Genomic DNA, 7,271 nt, shown 5'->3' on the forward strand with positions numbered 1-7,271 from the left:
GCGCTCCTGCACCTGCCTTTCTCTCTCTCTCCACCCACCCACCCTTGGTCTGCGTCAGCCTCCTGGAAGCATAGATGTGAGGACCAGGGTTGCCACTAGAGCAAGCGGCCCAACAGAGAGCAGGTGCAAGGGACCATATGCCACCTGCTGGATCAGAAACACCGGGGCATGCGCACCCGGCCCCAGCGGAAGCCGCCAGTTCGCCTGTTGAACAGCACTGCACTTTGTCTCCGCCACATATGGGGCCACAGTGGGACAATCCTGGGCATCCCTGGTGTGTGGTCAACATGAACACATCACAGCTGGCAGCTTAGAGCAAGCATGGTAACTTGATTTTTCTTTCTATCTATGATGAATATTGTTTGTTCTATTATATATTCTTTTTAAAAAGATTTTATTTATTTATTTGACAGACAGAGATCACAAGTAGATGGGGGGGGCAGGTTCCCTGCTGAGCAGAGAGCCCGGTGCGGGGCTCGATCCCAGGACCCTGGGATCATGACCTGAGCCGAAGACAGAGGCTTTAACTCACTGAGCCACCCAGGCACCCCTATTATATATTCTTTTTATTCTATGTATCTTCAGCCTAGCTTTCAGATTGCCAGCTTACCAGCTATATTCAATATATCCCATTCATTTTGTTAATACTTCACAAGTGACTTTCTTGTGTACTATCCATACCTAGCACATGGGAGGTTTGTGCATCTTGCTTGTTTGTCTTGTCTTCTGTAGCAGAAGGGACTGTGACCAAATAATATAGCAAACACACATCATGACAGACAGCTTTGGTCTCGATCAAAGGCATTCCTAGCATTCACAATCACATACCAAAGGTTTGGAGAGAACAAAGCACCTTCCTACTGTCCTGAAATCATCGCCCCAGGCAAAGGCCACGACTCCCATGGAAGAGTCACGGAACACTATCCAATGTGCTAGGAAGGATAAGCACATTTGTAACTGGGTTTCCATAGTCCTGTCTTAGGTTTGGCGTTTACTGAAATTGGGAATATACATACCCACGGAGATTTATTCTCACAATGCTACGTTCTTCTAAGATTACTACTATCAGGACGCCTGGGTGGCTCAGTTGGTTGGATGACTGCCTTCAGCTCAGGTCATGATCCCGGAGTCTCGGGATCAAGTCCCGCATCAGGCTCCCAGCTCCACGGGGAGTCTGCTTCTCCCTCTGACCTTCCCCTCACTCATGCTCTCTCTCACTGTCTCTCTCTCTCAAATAAATAAATAAAATCTTAAAAAACAATAGAAGAATTGCTTATATCCCAATACCTCAAGCATGATTGTACTTCTGTGTCCCTGATTAATGCCAGGAAAAGAGGCATCAGTCTTATGTGAATGATAAAATGCTCCTGGCCATGTTTTGGCTCCTCCGATCTCCCCTTTTCTATTTCCACTGACATGTGAATTCGGGAACACAACTTTAGTTGAGAAAATTCATATTGATGTTACTCTCTTTAAATAAAAGAAAAAAAAAATCGGCTAGAGAGCTCTGTTGTTACCCCCAAATAAAGCACTAAGCCTCCCAAAGAGAGGTACCGTTGGTCCGTACAGTTGCCCTGTTCGGCCACCAGGTGGCAGCACGCACCAGTAAGACACCACGGGCTGTCGCTCAGTCCCGCTCTTCTGCAAGCTTGGGTTGGCAGCAGAAAGGTAGCGACGGAGGGCTGGGGACCCTGAGAAGGAACACCGACAGAATGATGACGCAAGGAAGTGAATGAAGGCTGAGAACAGGGAGGCAATGTAAAGAGTAGAGGTTAATAATGCAGACTTTGGGATCACATAGCTTACTTTCCAACCGGGTTCTGCCACTTCCCTAGCCCTGAAGCCACAGACACTTTAGTTTTCTTATGGAGAAAATAAGAGGAGGGGCACCTGGGTGGCTCAGTGGGTTAAAGCCTCTGCCTTCAGCTCAGGTCATGATCCCAGCGTCCAGGGATCGAGCCCCACATTGGACTCTCTGCTCAGCAGGGAGCCTGCTTCCCTCTCTCTCTGCCTCTCTGCCTGCCTCTCTGCCTACTTGTGATCTCTGTCTGTCAAATAAATAAAATCTTTTAAAGAAAGAAAGAAAGAAAATACGAATAACTGCAGGTGCGGCATCTGGCTGGTTCAGCAGGTAGAGCACGCCACGCTTGATCTTGGGGTTGTGAGTTTAAGCCACACATTGGGGGTGGAGATTGCTTAAAAAAAAAAAGAAGAAGAAGAAGAAGAAGGGAACACCAAGGAGACTTTGCATACACAAAAAAGTTTTTTTAAAAGGTCGTTTAATTTTAAAAAAATTTGAATATAGTTGACACACGATGTTACATTAGTTTCATGTGTATACAACATTGTTATTCATCTTCTCTATATGAAATCAGAGAGGGAGACAAAGCATAAGAGACTCTCAACTCTAGGGAAAAAATAGGGTTGCTGGAGGGGAGGGGCATGGGAGATGGGGTAACTGGGTGACGGGCATTAAGGAGGGCACATGATGTAACGAGCACTGGGTGTTCTATGCAACTGATGAATCACTAAACTCTACCCCTGAAACTAATAATACACTATATGCTAATTAATTAAATACAATTTTTTTTAAAAAGCCACTTCTCTATATCTTATGCTGTGCTCACTAAAGTGTAGCTACCATCTGTCACCATCAGCACTGACAATGTCATTGATGATGTTCCCTATGCTGGACCTTTTGTTCCTATAACTTAGCCATTCCACAACTGGAAGCCTGTATCTCCCACTCCCCTTCGCCCATTTTGTTCATTCCGCAGCCCATCCCCCTCTAGACACCATCAGTTTGTTCTCTGTGCTTCTAGGTCTGTCTGATTCTGCTCCACAAAGGACCGGTCACCCAGTTATCTCTAATACTTCTCATTTTGTAGAAAGGGGAAACTGAAGGCATAATCTCTTGAACTGTTGAACTGACTTACCCACAGCTAGTTCATAAAGCCCTTGAAACGTTCCGCTCCTCTCTGTTCTGTCTGTACCTGTCAGATATGCTGCCGGAGCAGTAATGCCCAGACAAGAGCTCATTCCCCAGCAAGCACCCAGGATCGCTAGCACTGGATTTTGCTCTCCTGTCCCCGGACAAAATGCCCCTGATTAACACGCATTAAAGAGGATAGGGAGGTGCTTGATGGGGGTTGTTTCAGGTTATCAGTTTAATGATGTATTTATTTTGAAAAAGAGGAAGGAAAAGGAGAAAGAAAAGGAAGTTCATGAGTGGTACTCAGCATGACTCGGCTTTTTCTTTTTTCCTTTCTTTATATATGCTGATAAAAGCAAAAAAGCAATTGGCTTTGCAGCATGGACCACTTATAGATCCCTTTCATATTTTAAAATTAAGTTTTAAACATTTTTGTTTCCATTAACAACTGAACAGTATTGTAGGCTGTAATAATGATCAGAAATAGGGACCCTGAAGAAAAATTAATCCTGGCTATCATTTGGTTGACTTGTGGTATGCCATTCATTTAGAATGAAAGTGATGGTTTCGTTTGCATGGTTTACATTTTTTCAACAATAAAAAGGCAACAATTTTTTTCTTTTTTTGTTTTTGTTTTTTAAGATTTTATTTATTTATTTGACAGACAGAGATCACAAGTAGGCACTGAGGCAGGCGGGTGAGGGGGGGGAGCAGGCTCCCTGCTGAGCAGAGAGCCCAATGCGGGGCTCGATCCCAGGACCCTGAGATCATGACCTGAGCTGAAGGCAAAGGCTTAACCCACTGAGCCACCCAAAGGCAACAATTTTTATACTTTGAGATGTTCATTTACTCTAATGCCTGCTACACTGCTTGACATGGTCTTGTCTGTCTGCTGAAGGCAAGAGAAAAGTGGTATCAAATTGCAATCATTGAGGCAGGAAGAAAAGAAATCTGTTTATGCTTCATTGTCTCTGCTGAGGGTACTCTGGGTTTTGTTTGAGAATTACCGGGCAGATGATGGATGAAGAGAATTCCACTCTCTAGTTTGCTTCAGGTTCTGGAGGATACCAGAACCAGAATCCCAAGACACCCTCTGGGGTGGGAGTGGCCCCCCCCCCCAGGTCACCCGGGAAAGCCCAGAACTACTTCCTCTCCCTTCCAATGCAGCAGACCCAGAACACCCCCCTTAAACAGTTGGTCCAGTGAAAACTACACCCTCAGCGCCCAGCTGTGTTTATGCATCTTTGTGTGTGTTTGTGTATTTAAAATGTTTTACAGGAACTTAACTTGGAATTATTGAGTAAAGCATGACCGTGTTTAATCCTTTCTTCCTTCAAATCACAAATTCCAAATAGTGACATTTTAAGCTCTTCAAATTATGGCCAAAAACAGATCTCTTGGGGTTTTCAAGATCCTCTTTCAACTAACAGCGAAACAAGGCTTTTTTGAGAAGACGGTGTGGTTCCATAGGCAGAAGATGATGGCAGCCCAGATTACGTGGTGTGAGAGAGGGGGAGGTAGAGTCGAGAAGCAGTTTGCCAGTAGAAACTTCTGGGCTTGGAAATGGGCTAGAAGAGATGGGGGAGAGAAGAAAGCCAACAAGACTCCATCACCACGCATAGTTACAAATTTGTTTTCTTGCAGTAAGAGCTTTTAAGATCTTCCCTCTTGGCAGCCTTCAGATACACAACACAGTACGGTTAGCCATAGTCGTTGTGCCGCACTTCACATCCCTGGGATTGATCTATCTCAGCACCAGAAGTTTGTACTTTTTGTACTTTGTAACTTCCTAACCCCCTACTCCCCACCACACTGCCTCATTGCAAAATTAGGATGAAAGTTACAGATATTGGGCCACCTGGGTGGCTTAGTCAGTGAAGCGTCTACCTTCGGTTCAGGTCATGATCCTGGGGTCCTGGGATTGAGCTGCACATTGGGCTCCCTGCTTGGCAGGGGGCCTGCTTCTCCCTCTGCCTGCCACTCCCCCTGCTTGTACATTCACACTCTCTCTCCCTCTCTCATTCTCTGACAAATAAATAAATAAAATCTTTAAAAAAAAATGATACAGATATTTACTGGGTAAACAGTTTTTAGCAAAGAAGGTACAACATAGTTCATGCGGCCACTTTTGCAGCTCAATCCACTCCCCATTCTCTGACCTTGTGGGATTACTAGGTTGCATTTCTGTCTCTGTTCCTTACTACTGGCCAGCAAGCTCCAGCTTGGACATATATGGTTTCTGGCCAATGAAAAGTGAGTCGAAGCAATATGTATTGCTTCTAAGTAGAGTAAGTTTTAAGATCCTTCCCCTGGTTCCTCCATCATTCTTTGCCATCTGCCTTGAGACCAGTATATCCCAGAGAGGAATGCTTGTGGAAGGAAGAGCAGAACCTCAGTTGACCTACAGCCAATATACCTCAAGCCTTGATCACTGTAAGTCACGGAAAGTCAGGAAACTATTTATAACACAGCATGAGCTGGCTGAGGGTTACCCATACATAGGAATTCCAACTTACATATTCTTGCAATTCTGTGAAGAATTCGCTTGGACAACTTTTTTTTTTTTTTTTAAAGATTTTATTTATTTATTTGACAGACAGAGATCACAAGTAGGCAGAGAGGCAGGCAGAGAGAGAGAGAGGAGGAAGCAGGCTCCCTGCTGAGAAGAGAGCTTGATCCCAGGACCCTGGGATCACGACCCATGTCGAAGGCAGAGGCCTTAACCCACTGAGCCACCCAGGCACCCCTCACTTGAACAACTTTGCCAAGGCAATACTGCTGGCCTTTTCTTTGGGATGGCTGCACATAGGGAGCCACCAGCCCTGTCCATTAGAGCTGCAAACTGGAGGTTTCCGCGGATACTTTTCCTACGTTCACGTAAGGCAGGTAGATGTACAGGTGGTGTTTTCCAGCTGTCTCAGCTGGTGCACACACATGAGACTCCTTTAATATCCCCAAGCTGTAGCAACTTTCTAATATCCATCACTAGAAATAAGAGGCCAACAAAAACCTGTTTCCTAACACCCAACGTATTAACAAACACAGGGTCAGCTTTGGACTAAGTAAAAGAAGGGCAATATTGCGATTTGTTGTGGCCAGCCCTGGAGCATGGCCCTTTCTGATATAATGCTGGACACCCTGGACTGGGCCTTTTGTTTTTGTTTTTTGAGTCTGTAACATTTTATCAGCAACAAAAATAGTAGGTTTTTATCATCTGAGAGAGGTAGTAATTGAAAATACTACAGAATTATTAGAGGTTGAACAGATTAGTTTAAAAATGTAATTTCGTGGGGGGCCTGGCTGGCTCAGTCAGTAGAGCATGCAACTCTTGACCCAAGGGTTGTGGGTTTGAGCCCCACATTAGGCATAGAGATTCCTTTAAAATATTTTTAAAATAAAAATAAATTAAAAGGCCATTTTTTTTTTTTTTTTTTTTTTTTTTTTTTAAAGATTTTATTTATTTATTTATTTGACAGAGAGAAATCACAAGTAGATGGAGAGGCAGGCAGAGAGAGAGAGAGGGAAGCAGGCTCCCCGCTGAGCAGAGAGCCCGATGTGGGACTCGATCCCAGCACCCCGAGACCACGACCTGAGCCGAAGGCAGCGGCTTAAACCACTGAGCCACCCAGGAGCCCCAAAAGGCCATTTTTTTACTTGGAGGCAGAACAGGTGACAAAGACGATTCTCCCTTCAGAAGGTTCTTGGGGCCATGGTGACGCGTGTCTCTTTCTGTCACCCCCAATTGTACTGTGTTGCCATTCCCTCTCCATCCTATTTCCGCTGATGCATCAATGCTTTCAGACCTCAATATACCTTTTTATCTTCAATTCTCTTGCTTCCCCCTTTGAAAAGAATCAGCTTTTTGTTTTTAGAGAGAGAGCGAGAGCACATGCTCACAAGGCTGGGGAGAAGGGCAGAGGCAGAGGGAGAGAGAGAATCTCAAGCAGGTTCTGCGCTGAGTGTGAAGCCCCATGTGGGGCTCGATCTCACAACCCTGAGTTCATGGCCTGAGCTGAAACCAAGAGTCAGATGCTCAACTGACTGAGCCACCCAGGCCCCCCATGAATAAACTTCTTAATCAACAGAGTCATCCATGGTTAGCACAACTGGATGAACATGGAAGAAAGGAGAAAGCCCAGAAAAATGTCAAAAGGATGACGGAAAAATCTGTGGAGTCTCACGCTACAGCTTGAGTGGACCTTGAGGACATACTTGGAGTAAAATAAGGCAGATGCAAAAGGACAAATACTGGGGTGCCTGGGTGACTCAGTGGGTTTAAGCCTCTGCCTTCAGCTCAGGTCATGATCCCAGGGTCCTGGGATCAAGCCCCACATCTGGG

The sequence above is a fragment of the Mustela lutreola genome, chromosome 13 (genome assembly GCF_030435805.1).
Source record: "Mustela lutreola isolate mMusLut2 chromosome 13, mMusLut2.pri, whole genome shotgun sequence".
NCBI classification, from domain to species: Eukaryota; Metazoa; Chordata; class Mammalia; order Carnivora; family Mustelidae; genus Mustela; species Mustela lutreola.